This window comes from Rhinoderma darwinii, chromosome 4 (assembly GCF_050947455.1).
Source record: "Rhinoderma darwinii isolate aRhiDar2 chromosome 4, aRhiDar2.hap1, whole genome shotgun sequence".
NCBI classification, from domain to species: Eukaryota; Metazoa; Chordata; class Amphibia; order Anura; family Rhinodermatidae; genus Rhinoderma; species Rhinoderma darwinii.
Window position 1 is genome coordinate 1,948,532 of NC_134690.1, and position 20,088 is coordinate 1,968,619.

At 37.1% G+C, this 20,088-nt stretch overlaps 23 non-coding genes across 23 annotated transcripts; all 23 read right to left on the minus strand.

Moving 5' to 3' along the window:
- Window positions 1-2,473: 2,473 nt before the first annotated feature.
- On the minus strand, window positions 2,474-2,545 carry TRNAG-UCC (transfer RNA glycine (anticodon UCC)). Its single transcript has one exon. It is a non-coding gene; the product is annotated as a tRNA-Gly (tRNA).
- Window positions 2,546-3,954: 1,409 nt separating this feature from the next.
- TRNAG-UCC (transfer RNA glycine (anticodon UCC)) lies at window positions 3,955-4,026 on the minus strand. The gene has a single exon. It is a non-coding gene; the product is annotated as a tRNA-Gly (tRNA).
- Window positions 4,027-4,943: 917 nt separating this feature from the next.
- Window positions 4,944-5,015, minus strand: TRNAG-UCC (transfer RNA glycine (anticodon UCC)). The gene has a single exon. It is a non-coding gene; the product is annotated as a tRNA-Gly (tRNA).
- A 422-nt stretch (window positions 5,016-5,437) lies between these two features.
- Window positions 5,438-5,509, minus strand: TRNAG-UCC (transfer RNA glycine (anticodon UCC)). Its single transcript has one exon. It is a non-coding gene; the product is annotated as a tRNA-Gly (tRNA).
- Window positions 5,510-6,918: 1,409 nt separating this feature from the next.
- On the minus strand, window positions 6,919-6,990 carry TRNAG-UCC (transfer RNA glycine (anticodon UCC)). Its single transcript has one exon. It is a non-coding gene; the product is annotated as a tRNA-Gly (tRNA).
- A 423-nt stretch (window positions 6,991-7,413) lies between these two features.
- TRNAG-UCC (transfer RNA glycine (anticodon UCC)) lies at window positions 7,414-7,485 on the minus strand. The gene has a single exon. It is a non-coding gene; the product is annotated as a tRNA-Gly (tRNA).
- Window positions 7,486-8,401: 916 nt separating this feature from the next.
- Window positions 8,402-8,473, minus strand: TRNAG-UCC (transfer RNA glycine (anticodon UCC)). Its single transcript has one exon. It is a non-coding gene; the product is annotated as a tRNA-Gly (tRNA).
- Window positions 8,474-9,882: 1,409 nt separating this feature from the next.
- TRNAG-UCC (transfer RNA glycine (anticodon UCC)) lies at window positions 9,883-9,954 on the minus strand. Its single transcript has one exon. It is a non-coding gene; the product is annotated as a tRNA-Gly (tRNA).
- A 423-nt stretch (window positions 9,955-10,377) lies between these two features.
- On the minus strand, window positions 10,378-10,449 carry TRNAG-UCC (transfer RNA glycine (anticodon UCC)). Its single transcript has one exon. It is a non-coding gene; the product is annotated as a tRNA-Gly (tRNA).
- Window positions 10,450-10,871: 422 nt separating this feature from the next.
- TRNAG-UCC (transfer RNA glycine (anticodon UCC)) lies at window positions 10,872-10,943 on the minus strand. Its single transcript has one exon. It is a non-coding gene; the product is annotated as a tRNA-Gly (tRNA).
- A 422-nt stretch (window positions 10,944-11,365) lies between these two features.
- On the minus strand, window positions 11,366-11,437 carry TRNAG-UCC (transfer RNA glycine (anticodon UCC)). The gene has a single exon. It is a non-coding gene; the product is annotated as a tRNA-Gly (tRNA).
- A 421-nt stretch (window positions 11,438-11,858) lies between these two features.
- On the minus strand, window positions 11,859-11,930 carry TRNAG-UCC (transfer RNA glycine (anticodon UCC)). The gene has a single exon. It is a non-coding gene; the product is annotated as a tRNA-Gly (tRNA).
- Window positions 11,931-12,846: 916 nt separating this feature from the next.
- Window positions 12,847-12,918, minus strand: TRNAG-UCC (transfer RNA glycine (anticodon UCC)). Its single transcript has one exon. It is a non-coding gene; the product is annotated as a tRNA-Gly (tRNA).
- A 914-nt stretch (window positions 12,919-13,832) lies between these two features.
- On the minus strand, window positions 13,833-13,904 carry TRNAG-UCC (transfer RNA glycine (anticodon UCC)). Its single transcript has one exon. It is a non-coding gene; the product is annotated as a tRNA-Gly (tRNA).
- Window positions 13,905-15,311: 1,407 nt separating this feature from the next.
- TRNAG-UCC (transfer RNA glycine (anticodon UCC)) lies at window positions 15,312-15,383 on the minus strand. Its single transcript has one exon. It is a non-coding gene; the product is annotated as a tRNA-Gly (tRNA).
- Window positions 15,384-15,804: 421 nt separating this feature from the next.
- Window positions 15,805-15,876, minus strand: TRNAG-UCC (transfer RNA glycine (anticodon UCC)). Its single transcript has one exon. It is a non-coding gene; the product is annotated as a tRNA-Gly (tRNA).
- A 421-nt stretch (window positions 15,877-16,297) lies between these two features.
- On the minus strand, window positions 16,298-16,369 carry TRNAG-UCC (transfer RNA glycine (anticodon UCC)). Its single transcript has one exon. It is a non-coding gene; the product is annotated as a tRNA-Gly (tRNA).
- Window positions 16,370-16,790: 421 nt separating this feature from the next.
- Window positions 16,791-16,862, minus strand: TRNAG-UCC (transfer RNA glycine (anticodon UCC)). The gene has a single exon. It is a non-coding gene; the product is annotated as a tRNA-Gly (tRNA).
- Window positions 16,863-17,283: 421 nt separating this feature from the next.
- Window positions 17,284-17,355, minus strand: TRNAG-UCC (transfer RNA glycine (anticodon UCC)). Its single transcript has one exon. It is a non-coding gene; the product is annotated as a tRNA-Gly (tRNA).
- A 421-nt stretch (window positions 17,356-17,776) lies between these two features.
- TRNAG-UCC (transfer RNA glycine (anticodon UCC)) lies at window positions 17,777-17,848 on the minus strand. Its single transcript has one exon. It is a non-coding gene; the product is annotated as a tRNA-Gly (tRNA).
- A 421-nt stretch (window positions 17,849-18,269) lies between these two features.
- Window positions 18,270-18,341, minus strand: TRNAG-UCC (transfer RNA glycine (anticodon UCC)). Its single transcript has one exon. It is a non-coding gene; the product is annotated as a tRNA-Gly (tRNA).
- Window positions 18,342-18,762: 421 nt separating this feature from the next.
- TRNAG-UCC (transfer RNA glycine (anticodon UCC)) lies at window positions 18,763-18,834 on the minus strand. Its single transcript has one exon. It is a non-coding gene; the product is annotated as a tRNA-Gly (tRNA).
- A 915-nt stretch (window positions 18,835-19,749) lies between these two features.
- On the minus strand, window positions 19,750-19,821 carry TRNAG-UCC (transfer RNA glycine (anticodon UCC)). Its single transcript has one exon. It is a non-coding gene; the product is annotated as a tRNA-Gly (tRNA).
- Window positions 19,822-20,088: the final 267 nt, after the last annotated feature.

Here is a 20,088-nt window from a genome sequence, read left to right on the forward strand (position 1 = left end):
TCATGCGTCGGCCGGGAATCGAACCCGGGTCAACTGCTTGGAAGGCAGCTATGCTCACCACTATACCACCAACACCTACACTTTATAGTTTTTTTTGTGTATTTTCTCCGGCAGTTACTGCTTAATAGCGTGTCATGAATGAAAGATCAGTATAATTGAATGCAGTAAGTGTTCACAAAAAGATTAAAAAACACAAAATACAAGAAATTATTTTACTTTTGCCATGGGTTCCAAAATTGGAAAATGAGCACAAGGGTTTGCAGAGAGTTTTACAAAAGTTTTAAAAATCACAAGTAGCGATTGCCAGAACATGAAGCAGGGTTACCGTTTTGGAAGGCACCTTTACAAATCAATATAACACCAACACCTACAAAGCATCTCTACTTTTTCTGCGTTCTACGTTTCAGCTAAATTAGTACAAACAATGCAAGATCAGCAGAAGGATTTGCAGAGTTTGTTCACAAAAAGCTTAAAACAAAAAAAACAACCTATTTCATGCGTTGGCCAGGAATCGAACCCGGGTTAACTGCTTGGAAGGCAGCTATGCTCACCACTATACCACCAACGCCTACACTTTAGAGTTTTTTTTGTGTAACTTCTCCGGCAGTAACTGCTTAATAGCGTGTCATGAATGAAAGATCAGTATAATTGAATGCAGTAAGTGTTCACAAAAAGATTAAAAAACACAAAATACAAGAAATTATTTTACTTTTGCCACGGGTTCCAAAATTGGAAAATGAGCACAAGGGTTTGCAGAGAGTTTTACAAAAGTTTTAAAAATCACAAGTAGCGATTGCCAGAACATGAAGCAGGGTTACCGTTTTGGAAGGCACCTTTACAAATCAATATAACACCAACACCTACAAAGCATCTCTACTTTTTCTGCGTTCTACGTTTCAGCTAAATTAGTACAAACAATGCAAGATCAGCAGAAGGATTTGCAGAGTTTGTTCACAAAAAGCTTAAAACAAAAAAAAAAATACCTATTTCATGCGTCGGCCGGGAATCGAACCCGGGTCAACTGCTTGGAAGGCAGCTATGCTCACCACTATACCACCAACACCTACACTTTATAGTTTTTTTTGTGTATTTTCTCCGGCAGTTACTGCTTAATAGCGTGTCATGAATGAAAGATCAGTATAATTGAATGCAGTAAGTGTTCACAAAAAGATTAAAAAACACAAAATACAAGAAATTATTTTACTTTTGCCATGGGTTCCAAAATTGGAAAATGAGCACAAGGGTTTGCAGAGAGTTTTACAAAAGTTTTAAAAATCACAAGTAGCGATTGCCAGAACATGAAGCAGGGTTACCGTTTTGGAAGGCACCTTTACAAATCAATATAACACCAACACCTACAAAGCATCTCTACTTTTTCTGCGTTCTACGTTTCAGCTAAATTAGTACAAACAATGCAAGATCAGCAGAAGGATTTGCAGAGTTTGTTCACAAAAAGCTTAAAACAAAAAAAACAACCTATTTCATGCGTTGGCCAGGAATCGAACCCGGGTTAACTGCTTGGAAGGCAGCTATGCTCACCACTATACCACCAACGCCTACACTTTAGAGTTTTTTTTGTGTAACTTCTCCGGCAGTAACTGCTTAATAGCGTGTCATGAATGAAAGATCAGTATAATTGAATGCAGTAAGTGTTCACAAAAAGATTAAAAAACACAAAATACAAGAAATTATTTTACTTTTGCCACGGGTTCCAAAATTGGAAAATGAGCACAAGGGTTTGCAGAGAGTTTTACAAAAGTTTTAAAAATCACAAGTAGCGATTGCCAGAACATGAAGCAGGGTTACCGTTTTGGAAGGCACCTTTACAAATCAATATAACACCAACACCTACAAAGCATCTCTACTTTTTCTGCGTTCTACGTTTCAGCTAAATTAGTACAAACAATGCAAGATCAGCAGAAGGATTTGCAGAGTTTGTTCACAAAAAGCTTAAAACAAAAAAAAAAATACCTATTTCATGCGTCGGCCGGGAATCGAACCCGGGTCAACTGCTTGGAAGGCAGCTATGCTCACCACTATACCACCAACACCTACACTTTATAGTTTTTTTTGTGTATTTTCTCCGGCAGTTACTGCTTAATAGCGTGTCATGAATGAAAGATCAGTATAATTGAATGCAGTAAGTGTTCACAAAAAGATTAAAAAACACAAAATACAAGAAATTATTTTACTTTTGCCATGGGTTCCAAAATTGGAAAATGAGCACAAGGGTTTGCAGAGAGTTTTACAAAAGTTTTAAAAATCACAAGTAGCGATTGCCAGAACATGAAGCAGGGTTACCGTTTTGGAAGGCACCTTTACAAATCAATATAACACCAACACCTACAAAGCATCTCTACTTTTTCTGCGTTCTACGTTTCAGCTAAATTAGTACAAACAATGCAAGATCAGCAGAAGGATTTGCAGAGTTTGTTCACAAAAAGCTTAAAACAAAAAAAAAATACCTATTTCATGCGTTGGCCGGGAATCGAACCCGGGTCAACTGCTTGGAAGGCAGCTATGCTCACCACTATACCACCAACGCCTACACTTTATAGTTTTTTTTGTGTATTTTCTCCGGCAGTTACTGCTTAATAGCGTGTCATGAATGAAAGATCAGTATAATTGAATGCAGTAAGTGTTCACAAAAAGATTAAAAAACACAAAATACAAGAAATTATTTTACTTTTGCCACGGGTTCGAAAATTGGAAAATGAGCACAAGGGTTTGCAGAGAGTTTTACAAAAGTTTTAAAAATCACAAGTAGCGATTGCCAGAACATGAAGCAGGGTTACCGTTTTGGAAGGCACCTTTACAAATCAATATAACACCAACACGTACAAAGCATCTCTACTTTTTCTGCGTTCTACGTTTCAGCTAAATTAGTACAAACAATGCAAGATCAGCAGAAGGATTTGCAGAGTTTGTTCACAAAAAGCTTAAAACAAAAAAAACAACCTATTTCATGCGTTGGCCGGGAATCGAACCCGGGTTAACTGCTTGGAAGGCAGCTATGCTCACCACTATACCAGCAACGCCTACACTTTAGAGTTTTTTTTGTGTAACTTCTCCGGCAGTAACTGCTTAATAGCGTGTCATGAATGAAAGATCAGTATAATTGAATGCAGTAAGTGTTCACAAAAAGATTAAAAAACACAAAATACAAGAAATTATTTTACTTTTGCCACGGGTTCCAAAATTGGAAAATGAGCACAAGGGTTTGCAGAGAGTTTTACAAAAGTTTTAAAAATCACAAGTAGCGATTGCCAGAACATGAAGCAGGGTTACCGTTTTGGAAGGCACCTTTACAAATCAATATAACACCAACACGTACAAAGCATCTCTACTTTTTCTGCGTTCTACGTTTCAGCTAAATTAGTACAAACAATGCAAGATCAGCAGAAGGATTTGCAGAGTTTGTTCACAAAAAGCTTAAAACAAAAAAAACAACCTATTTCATGCATTGGCCAGGAATCGAACCCGGGTTAACTGCTTGGAAGGCAGCTATGCTCACCACTATACCACCAACGCCTACACTTTAGAGTTTTTTTTGTGTAACTTCTCCGGCAGTAACTGCTTAATAGCGTGTCATGAATGAAAGATCAGTATAATTGAATGCAGTAAGTGTTCACAAAAAGATTAAAAAACACAAAATACAAGAAATTATTTTACTTTTGCCACGGGTTCCAAAATTGGAAAATGAGCACAAGGGTTTGCAGAGAGTTTTACAAAAGTTTTAAAAATCACAAGTAGCGATTGCCAGAACATGAAGCAGGGTTACCGTTTTGGAAGTCACCTTTACAAATCAATATAACACCAACACCTACAAAGCATCTCTACTTTTTCTGCGTTCTACGTTTCAGCTAAATTAGTACAAACAATGCAAGATCAGCAGAAGGATTTGCAGAGTTTGTTCACAAAAAGCTTAAAACAAAAAAAAAAATACCTATTTCATGCGTCGGCCGGGAATCGAACCCGGGTCAACTGCTTGGAAGGCAGCTATGCTCACCACTATACCACCAACGCCTACACTTTATAGTTTTTTTTGTGTATTTTCTCCGGCAGTTACTGCTTAATAGCGCGTCATGAATGAAAGATCAGTATAATTGAATGCAGTAAGTGTTCACAAAAAGATTAAAAAACACAAAATACAAGAAATTATTTTACTTTTGCCACGGGTTCCAAAATTGGAAAATGAGCACAAGGGTTTGCAGAGAGTTTTACAAAAGTTTTAAAAATCACAAGTAGCGATTGCCAGAACATGAAGCAGGGTTACCGTTTTGGAAGGCACCTTTACAAATCAATATAACACCAACACCTACAAAGCATCTCTACTTTTTCTGCGTTCTACGTTTCAGCTAAATTAGTACAAACAATGCAAGATCAGCAGAAGGATTTGCAGAGTTTGTTCACAAAAAGCTTAAAACAAAAAAAAAAATACCTATTTCATGCGTCGGCCGGGAATCGAACCCGGGTCAACTGCTTGGAAGGCAGCTATGCTCACCACTATACCACCAACACCTACACTTTATAGTTTTTTTTGTGTATTTTCTCCGGCAGTTACTGCTTAATAGCGTGTCATGAATGAAAGATCAGTATAATTGAATGCAGTAAGTGTTCACAAAAAGATTAAAAAACACAAAATACAAGAAATTATTTTACTTTTGCCATGGGTTCCAAAATTGGAAAATGAGCACAAGGGTTTGCAGAGAGTTTTACAAAAGTTTTAAAAATCACAAGTAGCGATTGCCAGAACATGAAGCAGGGTTACCGTTTTGGAAGGCACCTTTACAAATCAATATAACACCAACACCTACAAAGCATCTCTACTTTTTCTGCGTTCTACGTTTCAGCTAAATTAGTACAAACAATGCAAGATCAGCAGAAGGATTTGCAGAGTTTGTTCACAAAAAGCTTAAAACAAAAAAAAAATACCTATGTCATGCGTTGGCCGGGAATCGAACCCGGGTCAACTGCTTGGAAGGCAGCTATGCTCACCACTATACCACCAACGCCTACACTTTATAGTTTTTTTTGTGTATTTTCTCCGGCAGTTACTGCTTAATAGCGTGTCATGAATGAAAGATCAGTATAATTGAATGCAGTAAGTGTTCACAAAAAGATTAAAAAACACAAAATACAAGAAATTATTTTACTTTTGCCACGGGTTCCAAAATTGGAAAATGAGCACAAGGGTTTGCAGAGAGTTTTACAAAAGTTTTAAAAATCACAAGTAGCGATTGCCAGAACATGAAGCAGGGTTACCGTTTTGGAAGTCACCTTTACAAATCAATATAACACCAACACCTACAAAGCATCTCTACTTTTTCTGCGTTCTACGTTTCAGCTAAATTAGTACAAACAATGCAAGATCAGCAGAAGGATTTGCAGAGTTTGTTCACAAAAAGCTTAACTCAAAAAAAAAATACCTATTTCTTGCGTTGGCCGGGAATCGAACCCGGGTCAACTGCTTGGAAGGCAGCTATGCTCACCACTATACCACCAACGCCTACACTTTATAGTTTTTTTTGTGTATTTTCTCCGGCAGTTACTGCTTAATAGCGTGTCATGAATGAAAGATCAGTATAATTGAATGCAGTAAGTGTTCACAAAAAGATTAAAAAACACAAAATACAAGAAATTATTTTACTTTTGCCACGGGTTCCAAAATTGGAAAATGAGCACAAGGGTTTGCAGAGAGTTTTACAAAAGTTTTAAAAATCACAAGTAGCGATTGCCAGAACATGAAGCAGGGTTACCGTTTTGGAAGGCACCTTTACAAATCAATATAACACCAACACGTACAAAGCATCTCTACTTTTTCTGCGTTCTACGTTTCAGCTAAATTAGTACAAACAATGCAAGATCAGCAGAAGGATTTGCAGAGTTTGTTCACAAAAAGCTTAAAACAAAAAAAACAACCTATTTCATGCGTTGGCCGGGAATCGAACCCGGGTTAACTGCTTGGAAGGCAGCTATGCTCACCACTATACCAGCAACGCCTACACTTTAGAGTTTTTTTTGTGTAACTTCTCCGGCAGTAACTGCTTAATAGCGTGTCATGAATGAAAGATCAGTATAATTGAATGCAGTAAGTGTTCACAAAAAGATTAAAAAACACAAAATACAAGAAATTATTTTACTTTTGCCACGGGTTCCAAAATTGGAAAATGAGCACAAGGGTTTGCAGAGAGTTTTACAAAAGTTTTAAAAATCACAAGTAGCGATTGCCAGAACATGAAGCAGGGTTACCGTTTTGGAAGGCACCTTTACAAATCAATATAACACCAACACGTACAAAGCATCTCTACTTTTTCTGCGTTCTACGTTTCAGCTAAATTAGTACAAACAATGCAAGATCAGCAGAAGGATTTGCAGAGTTTGTTCACAAAAAGCTTAAAACAAAAAAAACAACCTATTTCATGCGTTGGCCAGGAATCGAACCCGGGTTAACTGCTTGGAAGGCAGCTATGCTCACCACTATACCACCAACGCCTACACTTTAGAGTTTTTTTTGTGTAACTTCTCCGGCAGTAACTGCTTAATAGCGTGTCATGAATGAAAGATCAGTATAATTGAATGCAGTAAGTGTTCACAAAAAGATTAAAAAACACAAAATACAAGAAATTATTTTACTTTTGCCACGGGTTCCAAAATTGGAAAATGAGCACAAGGGTTTGCAGAGAGTTTTACAAAAGTTTTAAAAATCACAAGTAGCGATTGCCAGAACATGAAGCAGGGTTACCGTTTTGGAAGTCACCTTTACAAATCAATATAACACCAACACCTACAAAGCATCTCTACTTTTTCTGCGTTCTACGTTTCAGCTAAATTAGTACAAACAATGCAAGATCAGCAGAAGGATTTGCAGAGTTTGTTCACAAAAAGCTTAAAACAAAAAAAAAAATACCTATTTCATGCGTCGGCCGGGAATCGAACCCGGGTCAACTGCTTGGAAGGCAGCTATGCTCACCACTATACCACCAACGCCTACACTTTATAGTTTTTTTTGTGTATTTTCTCCGGCAGTTACTGCTTAATAGCGCGTCATGAATGAAAGATCAGTATAATTGAATGCAGTAAGTGTTCACAAAAAGATTAAAAAACACAAAATACAAGAAATTATTTTACTTTTGCCACGGGTTCCAAAATTGGAAAATGAGCACAAGGGTTTGCAGAGAGTTTTACAAAAGTTTTAAAAATCACAAGTAGCGATTGCCAGAACATGAAGCAGGGTTACCGTTTTGGAAGGCACCTTTACAAATCAATATAACACCAACACCTACAAAGCATCTCTACTTTTTCTGCGTTCTACGTTTCAGCTAAATTAGTACAAACAATGCAAGATCAGCAGAAGGATTTGCAGAGTTTGTTCACAAAAAGCTTAAAACAAAAAAAAAAATACCTATTTCATGCGTCGGCCGGGAATCGAACCCGGGTCAACTGCTTGGAAGGCAGCTATGCTCACCACTATACCACCAACGCCTACACTTTATAGTTTTTTTTGTGTATTTTCTCCGGCAGTTACTGCTTAATAGCGCGTCATGAATGAAAGATCAGTATAATTGAATGCAGTAAGTGTTCACAAAAAGATTAAAAAACACAAAATACAAGAAATTATTTTACTTTTGCCACGGGTTCCAAAATTGGAAAATGAGCACAAGGGTTTGCAGAGAGTTTTACAAAAGTTTTAAAAATCACAAGTAGCGATTGCCAGAACATGAAGCAGGGTTACCGTTTTGGAAGGCACCTTTACAAATCAATATAACACCAACACCTACAAAGCATCTCTACTTTTTCTGCGTTCTACGTTTCAGCTAAATTAGTACAAACAATGCAAGATCAGCAGAAGGATTTGCAGAGTTTGTTCACAAAAAGCTTAAAACAAAAAAAAAATACCTATTTCATGCGTCGGCCGGGAATCGAACCCGGGTCAACTGCTTGGAAGGCAGCTATGCTCACCACTATACCACCAACACCTACACTTTATAGTTTTTTTTGTGTATTTTCTCCGGCAGTTACTGCTTAATAGCGTGTCATGTATGAAAGATCAGTATAATTGAATGCAGTAAGTGTTCACAAAAAGATTAAAAAACACAAAATACAAGAAATTATTTTACTTTTGCCATGGGTTCCAAAATTGGAAAATGAGCACAAGGGTTTGCAGAGAGTTTTACAAAAGTTTTAAAAATCACAAGTAGCGATTGCCAGAACATGAAGCAGGGTTACCGTTTTGGAAGGCACCTTTACAAATCAATATAACACCAACACCTACAAAGCATCTCTACTTTTTCTGCGTTCTACGTTTCAGCTAAATTAGTACAAACAATGCAAGATCAGCAGAAGGATTTGCAGAGTTTGTTCACAAAAAGCTTAAAACAAAAAAAAAATACCTATGTCATGCGTTGGCCGGGAATCGAACCCGGGTCAACTGCTTGGAAGGCAGCTATGCTCACCACTATACCACCAACGCCTACACTTTATAGTTTTTTTTGTGTATTTTCTCCGGCAGTTACTGCTTAATAGCGTGTCATGAATGAAAGATCAGTATAATTGAATGCAGTAAGTGTTCACAAAAAGATTAAAAAACACAAAATACAAGAAATTATTTTACTTTTGCCACGGGTTCCAAAATTGGAAAATGAGCACAAGGGTTTGCAGAGAGTTTTACAAAAGTTTTAAAAATCACAAGTAGCGATTGCCAGAACATGAAGCAGGGTTACCGTTTTGGAAGGCATCTTTACAAATCAATATAACACCAACACGTACAAAGCATCTCTACTTTTTCTGCGTTCTACGTTTCAGCTAAATTAGTACAAACAATGCAAGATCAGCAGAAGGATTTGCAGAGTTTGTTCACAAAAAGCTTAAAACAAAAAAAACAACCTATTTCATGCGTTGGCCAGGAATCGAACCCGGGTTAACTGCTTGGAAGGCAGCTATGCTCACCACTATACCACCAACGCCTACACTTTAGAGTTTTTTTTGTGTAACTTCTCCGGCAGTAACTGCTTAATAGCGTGTCATGAATGAAAGATCAGTATAATTGAATGCAGTAAGTGTTCACAAAAAGATTAAAAAACACAAAATACAAGAAATTATTTTACTTTTGCCACGGGTTCCAAAATTGGAAAATGAGCACAAGGGTTTGCAGAGAGTTTTACAAAAGTTTTAAAAATCACAAGTAGCGATTGCCAGAACATGAAGCAGGGTTACCGTTTTGGAAGGCACCTTTACAAATCAATATAACACCAACACGTACAAAGCATCTCTACTTTTTCTGCGTTCTACGTTTCAGCTAAATTAGTACAAACAATGCAAGATCAGCAGAAGGATTTGCAGAGTTTGTTCACAAAAAGCTTAAAACAAAAAAAACAACCTATTTCATGCGTTGGCCAGGAATCGAATCCGGGTTAACTGCTTGGAAGGCAGCTATGCTCACCACTATACCACCAACGCCTACACTTTAGAGTTTTTTTTGTGTAACTTCTCCGGCAGTAACTGCTTAATAGCGTGTCATGAATGAAAGATCAGTATAATTGAATGCAGTAAGTGTTCACAAAAAGATTAAAAAACACAAAATACAAGAAATTATTTTACTTTTGCCACGGGTTCCAAAATTGGAAAATGAGCACAAGGGTTTGCAGAGAGTTTTACAAAAGTTTTAAAAATCACAAGTAGCGATTGCCAGAACATGAAGCAGGGTTACCGTTTTGGAAGTCACCTTTACAAATCAATATAACACCAACACCTACAAAGCATCTCTACTTTTTCTGCGTTCTACGTTTCAGCTAAATTAGTACAAACAATGCAAGATCAGCAGAAGGATTTGCAGAGTTTGTTCACAAAAAGCTTAAAACAAAAAAAAAAATACCTATTTCATGCGTCGGCCGGGAATCGAACCCGGGTCAACTGCTTGGAAGGCAGCTATGCTCACCACTATACCACCAACGCCTACACTTTATAGTTTTTTTTGTGTATTTTCTCCGGCAGTTACTGCTTAATAGCGCGTCATGAATGAAAGATCAGTATAATTGAATGCAGTAAGTGTTCACAAAAAGATTAAAAAACACAAAATACAAGAAATTATTTTACTTTTGCCACGGGTTCCAAAATTGGAAAATGAGCACAAGGGTTTGCAGAGAGTTTTACAAAAGTTTTAAAAATCACAAGTAGCGATTGCCAGAACATGAAGCAGGGTTACCGTTTTGGAAGGCACCTTTACAAATCAATATAACACCAACACCTACAAAGCATCTCTACTTTTTCTGCGTTCTACGTTTCAGCTAAATTAGTACAAACAATGCAAGATCAGCAGAAGGATTTGCAGAGTTTGTTCACAAAAAGCTTAAAACAAAAAAAAAAATACCTATTTCATGCGTCGGCCGGGAATCGAACCCGGGTCAACTGCTTGGAAGGCAGCTATGCTCACCACTATACCACCAACGCCTACACTTTATAGTTTTTTTTGTGTATTTTCTCCGGCAGTTACTGCTTAATAGCGTGTCATGAATGAAAGATCAGTATAATTGAATGCAGTAAGTGTTCACAAAAAGATTAAAAAACACAAAATACAAGAAATTATTTTACTTTTGCCACGGGTTCCAAAATTGGAAAATGAGCACAAGGGTTTGCAGAGAGTTTTACAAAAGTTTTAAAAATCACAAGTAGCGATTGCCAGAACATGAAGCAGGGTTACCGTTTTGGAAGGCACCTTTACAAATCAATATAACACCAACACCTACAAAGCATCTCTACTTTTTCTGCGTTCTACGTTTCAGCTAAATTAGTACAAACAATGCAAGATCAGCAGAAGGATTTGCAGAGTTTGTTCACAAAAAGCTTAAAACAAAAAAAAAATACCTATGTCATGCGTTGGCCGGGAATCGAACCCGGGTCAACTGCTTGGAAGGCAGCTATGCTCACCACTATACCACCAACGCCTACACTTTATAGTTTTTTTTGTGTATTTTCTCCGGCAGTTACTGCTTAATAGCGTGTCATGAATGAAAGATCAGTATAATTGAATGCAGTAAGTGTTCACAAAAAGATTAAAAAACACAAAATACAAGAAATTATTTTACTTTTGCCACGGGTTCCAAAATTGGAAAATGAGCACAAGGGTTTGCAGAGAGTTTTACAAAAGTTTTAAAAATCACAAGTAGCGATTGCCAGAACATGAAGCAGGGTTACCGTTTTGGAAGGCACCTTTACAAATCAATATAACACCAACACCTACAAAGCATCTCTACTTTTTCTGCGTTCTACGTTTCAGCTAAATTAGTACAAACAATGCAAGATCAGCAGAAGGATTTGCAGAGTTTGTTCACAAAAAGCTTAAAACAAAAAAAAAATACCTATGTCATGCGTTGGCCGGGAATCGAACCCGGGTCAACTGCTTGGAAGGCAGCTATGCTCACCACTATACCACCAACGCCTACACTTTAGAGTTTTTTTTGTGTATTTTCTCCGGCAGTTACTGCTTAATAGCGTGTCATGAATGAAAGATCAGTATAATTGAATGCAGTAAGTGTTCACAAAAAGATTAAAAAACACAAAATACAAGAAATTATTTTACTTTTGCCACGGGTTCCAAAATTGGAAAATGAGCACAAGGGTTTGCAGAGAGTTTTACAAAAGTTTTAAAAATCACAAGTAGCGATTGCCAGAACATGAAGCAGGGTTACCGTTTTGGAAGGCACCTTTACAAATCAATATAACACCAACACGTACAAAGCATCTCTACTTTTTCTGCGTTCTACGTTTCAGCTAAATTAGTACAAACAATGCAAGATCAGCAGAAGGATTTGCAGAGTTTGTTCACAAAAAGCTTAAAACAAAAAAAACAACCTATTTCATGCATTGGCCGGGAATCGAACCCGGGTTAACTGCTTGGAAGGCAGCTATGCTCACCACTATACCACCAACGCCTACACTTTATAGTTTTTTTTGTGTAACTTCTCCGGCAGTAACTGCTTAATAGCGTGTCATGAATGAAAGATCAGTATAATTGAATGCAGTAAGTGTTCACAAAAAGATTAAAAAACACAAAATACAAGAAATTATTTTACTTTTGCCACGGGTTCCAAAATTGGAAAATGAGCACAAGGGTTTGCAGAGAGTTTTACAAAAGTTTTAAAAATCACAAGTAGCGATTGCCAGAACATGAAGCAGGGTTACCGTTTTGGAAGGCACCTTTACAAATCAATATAACACCAACACGTACAAAGCATCTCTACTTTTTCTGCGTTCTACGTTTCAGCTAAATTAGTACAAACAATGCAAGATCAGCAGAAGGATTTGCAGAGTTTGTTCACAAAAAGCTTAAAACAAAAAAAACAACCTATTTCATGCGTTGGCCGGGAATCGAACCCGGGTTACCTGCTTGGAAGGCAGCTATGCTCACCACTATACCACCAACGCCTACACTTTAGATTTTTTTTTGTGTAACTTCTCCGGCAGTAACTGCTTAATAGCGTGTCATGAATGAAAGATCAGTATAATTGAATGCAGTAAGTGTTCACAAAAAGATTAAAAAACACAAAATACAAGAAATTATTTTACTTTTGCCACGGGTTCCAAAATTGGAAAATGAGCACAAGGGTTTGCAGAGAGTTTTACAAAAGTTTTAAAAATCACAAGTAGCGATTGCCAGAACATGAAGCAGGGTTACCGTTTTGGAAGTCACCTTTACAAATCAATATAACACCAACACCTACAAAGCATCTCTACTTTTTCTGCGTTCTACGTTTCAGCTAAATTAGTACAAACAATGCAAGATCAGCAGAAGGATTTGCAGAGTTTGTTCACAAAAAGCTTAAAACAAAAAAAAAAATACCTATTTCATGCGTCGGCCGGGAATCGAACCCGGGTCAACTGCTTGGAAGGCAGCTATGCTCACCACTATACCACCAACGCCTACACTTTATAGTTTTTTTTGTGTATTTTCTCCGGCAGTTACTGCTTAATAGCGTGTCATGAATGAAAGATCAGTATAATTGAATGCAGTAAGTGTTCACAAAAAGATTAAAAAACACAAAATACAAGAAATTATTTTACTTTTGCCACGGGTTCCAAAATTGGAAAATGAGCACAAGGGTTTGCAGAGAGTTTTACAAAAGTTTTAAAAATCACAAGTAGCGATTGCCAGAACATGAAGCAGGGTTACCGTTTTGGAAGTCACCTTTACAAATCAATATAACACCAACACCTACAAAGCATCTCTACTTTTTCTGCGTTCTACGTTTCAGCTAAATTAGTACAAACAATGCAAGATCAGCAGAAGGATTTGCAGAGTTTGTTCACAAAAAGCTTAAAACAAAAAAAACAACCTATTTCATGCGTTGGCCGGGAATCGAACCCGGGTCAACTGCTTGGAAGGCAGCTATGCTCACCACTATACCACCAATGCCTACACTTTATAGTTTTTTTTGTGTAACTTCTCCGGCAGTTACTGCTTAATAGCGTGTCATGAATGAAAGATCAGTATAATTGAATGCAGTGAGTGTTCACAAAAAGATTAAAAAACACAAAATACAAGAAATTATTTTACTTTTGCCACGGGTTCCAAAATTGGAAAATGAGCACAAGGGTTTGCAGAGAGTTTTACAAAAGTTTTAAAAATCACAAGTAGCGATTGCCAGAACATGAAGCAGGGTTACCGTTTTGGAAGGCACCTTTACAAATCAATATAACACCAACACGTACAAAGCATCTCTACTTTTTCTGCGTTCTACGTTTCAGCTAAATTAGTACAAACAATGCAAGATCAGCAGAAGGATTTGCAGAGTTTGTTCACAAAAAGCTTAAAACAAAAAAAACAACCTATTTCATGCGTTGGCCGGGAATCGAACCCGGGTTAACTGCTTGGAAGGCAGCTATGCTCACCACTATACCACCAACGCCTACACTTTATAGTTTTTTTTGTGTAACTTCTCCGGCAGTAACTGCTTAATAGCGTGTCATGAATGAAAGATCAGTATAATTGAATGCAGTAAGTGTTCACAAAAAGATTAAAAAACACAAAATACAAGAAATTATTTTACTTTTGCCACGGGTTCCAAAATTGGAAAATGAGCACAAGGGTTTGCAGAGAGTTTTACAAAAGTTTTAAAAATCACAAGTAGCGATTGCCAGAACATGAAGCAGGGTTACCGTTTTGGAAGGCACCTTTACAAATCAATATAACACCAACACGTACAAAGCATCTCTACTTTTTCTGCGTTCTACGTTTCAGCTAAATTAGTACAAACAATGCAAGATCAGCAGAAGGATTTGCAGAGTTTGTTCACAAAAAGCTTAAAACAAAAAAAACAACCTATTTCATGCGTTGGCCGGGAATCGAACCCGGGTTACCTGCTTGGAAGGCAGCTATGCTCACCACTATACCACCAACGCCTACACTTTAGATTTTTTTTTGTGTAACTTCTCCGGCAGTAACTGCTTAATAGCGTGTCATGAATGAAAGATCAGTATAATTGAATGCAGTAAGTGTTCACAAAAAGATTAAAAAACACAAAATACAAGAAATTATTTTACTTTTGCCACGGGTTCCAAAATTGGAAAATGAGCACAAGGGTTTGCAGAGAGTTTTACAAAAGTTTTAAAAATCACAAGTAGCGATTGCCAGAACATGAAGCAGGGTTACCGTTTTGGAAGTCACCTTTACAAATCAATATAACACCAACACCTACAAAGCATCTCTACTTTTTCTGCGTTCTACGTTTCAGCTAAATTAGTACAAACAATGCAAGATCAGCAGAAGGATTTGCAGAGTTTGTTCACAAAAAGCTTAAAACAAAAAAAACAACCTATTTCATGCGTTGGCCGGGAATCGAACCCGGGTCAACTGCTTGGAAGGCAGCTATGCTCACCACTATACCACCAATGCCTACACTTTATAGTTTTTTTTGTGTAACTTCTCCGGCAGTTACTGCTTAATAGCGTGTCATGAATGAAAGATCAGTATAATTGAATGCAGTGAGTGTTCACAAAAAGATTAAAAAACACAAAATACAAGAAATTATTTTACTTTTGCCACGGGTTCCAAAATTGGAAAATGAGCACAAGGGTTTGCAGAGAGTTTTACAAAAGTTTTAAAAATCACAAGTAGCGATTGCCAGAACATGAAGCAGGGTTACCGTTTTGGAAGGCACCTTTACAAATCAATATAACACCAACACGTACAAAGCATCTCTACTTTTTCTGCGTTCTACGTTTCAGCTAAATTAGTACAAACAATGCAAGATCAGCAGAAGGATTTGCAGAGTTTGTTCACAAAAAGCTTAAAACAAAAAAAACAACCTATTTCATGCGTTGGCCGGGAATCGAACCCGGGTTAACTGCTTGGAAGGCAGCTATGCTCACCACTATACCACCAACGCCTACACTTTATAGTTTTTTTTGTGTAACTTCTCCGGCAGTAACTGCTTAATAGCGTGTCATGAATGAAAGATCAGTATAATTGAATGCAGTAAGTGTTCACAAAAAGATTAAAAAACACAAAATACAAGAAATTATTTTACTTTTGCCACGGGTTCCAAAATTGGAAAATGAGCACAAGGGTTTGCAGAGAGTTTTACAAAAGTTTTAAAAATCACAAGTAGCGATTGCCAGAACATGAAGCAGGGTTACCGTTTTGGAAGGCACCTTTACAAATCAATATAACACCAACACGTACAAAGCATCTCTACTTTTTCTGCGTTCTACGTTTCAGCTAAATTAGTACAAACAATGCAAGATCAGCAGAAGGATTTGCAGAGTTTGTTCACAAAAAGCTTAAAACAAAAAAAACAACCTATTTCATGCGTTGGCCGGGAATCGAACCCGGGTTAACTGCTTGGAAGGCAGCTATGCTCACCACTATACCACCAACGCCTACACTTTAGATTTTTTTTTGTGTAACTTCTCCGGCAGTAACTGCTTAATAGCGTGTCATGAATGAAAGATCAGTATAATTGAATGCAGTAAGTGTTCACAAAAAGATTAAAAAACACAAAATACAAGAAATTATTTTACTTTTGCCACGGGTTCCAAAATTGGAAAATGAGCACAAGGGTTTGCAGAGAGTTTTACAAAAGTTTTAAAAATCACAAGTAGCGATTGCCAGAACATGAAGCAGGGTTACCGTTTTGGAAGTCACCTTTACAAATCAATATAACACCAACACCTACAAAGCATCTCTACTTTTTCTGCGTTCTACGTTTCAGCTAAATTAGTACAAACAATGCAAGATCAGCAAAAGGATTTTCAGAGTTTGTTCACAAAAAGCTTAAAACAAAAAAAAATACCTATTTCATGCGTTGGCCGGGAATCGAACCCGGGTCAACTGCTTGGAAGGCAGCTATGCTCACCACTATACCACCAACGCCTACACTTTATAGTTTTTTTTGTGTATTTTCTCCGGCAGTTACTGCTTAATAGCGTGTCATGAAAGAAAGATCAGTATAATTGAATGCAGTAAGTGTTCACAAAAAGATTAAAAAACACAAAATACAAGAAATTATTTTACTTTTGCCACGGGTTCCAAAATTGGAAAATGAGCACAAGGGTTTGCAGAGAGTTTTACAAAAGTTTTAAAAATCACAAGTAGCGATTGCCAGAACATGAAGCAGGGTTACCGTTTTGGAAGGCACCTTTACAAATCAATATAACACCAACACCTACAAAGCATCTCTACTTTTTCTGCGTTCTACGTTTCAGCTAAATTAGTACAAACAATGCAAGATCAGCAAAAGGATTTTCAGAGTTTGTTCACAAAAAGCTTAAAACAAAAAAAAATACCTATTTCATGCGTTGGCCGGGAATCGAACCCGGGTCAACTGCTTGGAAGGCAGCTATGCTCACCACTATACCACCAACGCCTACACTTTATAGTTTTTTTTGTGTATTTTCTCCGGCAGTTACTGCTTAATAGCGTGTCATGAAAGAAAGATCAGTATAATTGAATGCAGTAAGTGTTCACAAAAAGATTAAAAAACACAAAATACAAGAAATTATTTTACTTTTGCCACGGGTTCCAAAATTGGAAAATGAGCACAAGGGTTTGCAGAGAGTTTTACAAAAGTTTTAAAAATCACAAGTAGCGATTGCCAGAACATGAAGCAGGGTTACCGTTTTGGAAGGCACCTTTACAAATCAATATAACACCAACACCTACAAAGCATCTCTACTTTTTCTGCGTTCTACGTTTCAGCTAAATTAGTACAAACAATGCAAGATCAGCAAAAGGATTTTCAGAGTTTGTTCACAAAAAGCTTAAAACAAAAAAAAATACCTATTTCATGCGTTGGCCGGGAATCGAACCCGGGTCAACTGCTTGGAAGGCAGCTATGCTCACCACTATACCACCAACGCCTACACTTTATAGTTTTTTTTGTGTATTTTCTCCGGCAGTTACTGCTTAATAGCGTGTCATGAAAGAAAGATCAGTATAATTGAATGCAGTAAGTGTTCACAAAAAGATTAAAAAACACAAAATACAAGAAATTATTTTACTTTTGCCACGGGTTCCAAAATTGGAAAATGAGCACAAGGGTTTGCAGAGAGTTTTACAAAAGTTTTAAAAATCACAAGTAGCGATTGCCAGAACATGAAGCAGGGTTACCGTTTTGGAAGGCACCTTTACAAATCAATATAACACCAACACCTACAAAGCATCTCTACTTTTTCTGCGTTCTACGTTTCAGCTAAATTAGTACAAACAATGCAAGATCAGCAAAAGGATTTTCAGAGTTTGTTCACAAAAAGCTTAAAACAAAAAAAAATACCTATTTCATGCGTTGGCCGGGAATCGAACCCGGGTCAACTGCTTGGAAGGCAGCTATGCTCACCACTATACCACCAACGCCTACACTTTATAGTTTTTTTTGTGTATTTTCTCCGGCAGTTACTGCTTAATAGCGTGTCATGAAAGAAAGATCAGTATAATTGAATGCAGTAAGTGTTCACAAAAAGATTAAAAAACACAAAATACAAGAAATTATTTTACTTTTGCCACGGGTTCCAAAATTGGAAAATGAGCACAAGGGTTTGCAGAGAGTTTTACAAAAGTTTTAAAAATCACAAGTAGCGATTGCCAGAACATGAAGCAGGGTTACCGTTTTGGAAGGCACCTTTACAAATCAATATAACACCAACACCTACAAAGCATCTCTACTTTTTCTGCGTTCTACGTTTCAGCTAAATTAGTACAAACAATGCAAGATCAGCAAAAGGATTTTCAGAGTTTGTTCACAAAAAGCTTAAAACAAAAAAAAATACCTATTTCATGCGTTGGCCGGGAATCGAACCCGGGTCAACTGCTTGGAAGGCAGCTATGCTCACCACTATACCACCAACGCCTACACTTTATAGTTTTTTTTGTGTATTTTCTCCGGCAGTTACTGCTTAATAGCGTGTCATGAAAGAAAGATCAGTATAATTGAATGCAGTAAGTGTTCACAAAAAGATTAAAAAACACAAAATACAAGAAATTATTTTACTTTTGCCACGGGTTCCAAAATTGGAAAATGAGCACAAGGGTTTGCAGAGAGTTTTACAAAAGTTTTAAAAATCACAAGTAGCGATTGCCAGAACATGAAGCAGGGTTACCGTTTTGGAAGGCACCTTTACAAATCAATATAACACCAACACCTACAAAGCATCTCTACTTTTTCTGCGTTCTACGTTTCAGCTAAATTAGTACAAACAATGCAAGATCAGCAAAAGGATTTTCAGAGTTTGTTCACAAAAAGCTTAAAACAAAAAAAAATACCTATTTCATGCGTTGGCCGGGAATCGAACCCGGGTCAACTGCTTGGAAGGCAGCTATGCTCACCACTATACCACCAACGCCTACACTTTATAGTTTTTTTTGTGTATTTTCTCCGGCAGTTACTGCTTAATAGCGTGTCATGAAAGAAAGATCAGTATAATTGAATGCAGTAAGTGTTCACAAAAAGATTAAAAAACACAAAATACAAGAAATTATTTTACTTTTGCCACGGGTTCCAAAATTGGAAAATGAGCACAAGGGTTTGCAGAGAGTTTTACAAAAGTTTTAAAAATCACAAGTAGCGATTGCCAGAACATGAAGCAGGGTTACCGTTTTGGAAGGCACCTTTACAAATCAATATAACACCAACACCTACAAAGCATCTCTACTTTTTCTGCGTTCTACGTTTCAGCTAAATTAGTACAAACAATGCAAGATCAGCAGAAGGATTTTCAGAGTTTGTTCACAAAAAGCTTAAAACAAAAAAAAATACCTATTTCATGCGTTGGCCGGGAATCGAACCCGGGTCAACTGCTTGGAAGGCAGCTATGCTCACCACTATACCACCAATGCCTACACTTTATAGTTTTTTTTGTGTATTTTCTCCGGCAGTTACTGCTTAATAGCGTGTCATGAAAGAAAGATCAGTATAATTGAATGCAGTAAGTGTTCACAAAAAAATTAAAAAACACAAAATACAAGAAATTATTTTACTTTTGCCACGGGTTCCAAAATTGGAAAATGAGCACAAGGGTTTGCAGAGAGTTTTACAAAAGTTTTAAAAATCACAAGTAGCGATTGCCAGAACATGAAGCAGGGTTACCGTTTTGGAAGGTACCTTTACAAATCAATATAACACCAACACCTACAAAGCATCTCTACTTTTTCTGCGTTCTACGTTTCAGCTAAATTAGTACAAACAATGCAAGATCAGCAGAAGGATTTGCAGAGTTTGTTCACAAAAAGCTTAAAACAGAAAAAAAATACCTATTTCATGCGTTGGCCGGGAATCGAACCCGGGTCAACTGCTTGGAAGGCAGCTATGCTCACCACTATACCACCAACGCCTACAATTTATAGTTTTTTTTGTGTATTTTCTCCGGCAGTTACTGCTTAATAGCGTGTCATGAAAGAAAGATCAGTATAATTGAATGCAGTAAGTGTTCACAAAAAGATTAAAAAACACAAAATACAAGAAATTATTTTACTTTTGCCACGGGTTCCAAAATTGGAAAATGAGCACAAGGGTTTGCAGAGAGTTTTACAAAAGTTTTAAAAATCACAAGTAGCGATTGCCAGAACATGAAGCAGGGTTACCGTTTTGGAAGGCACCT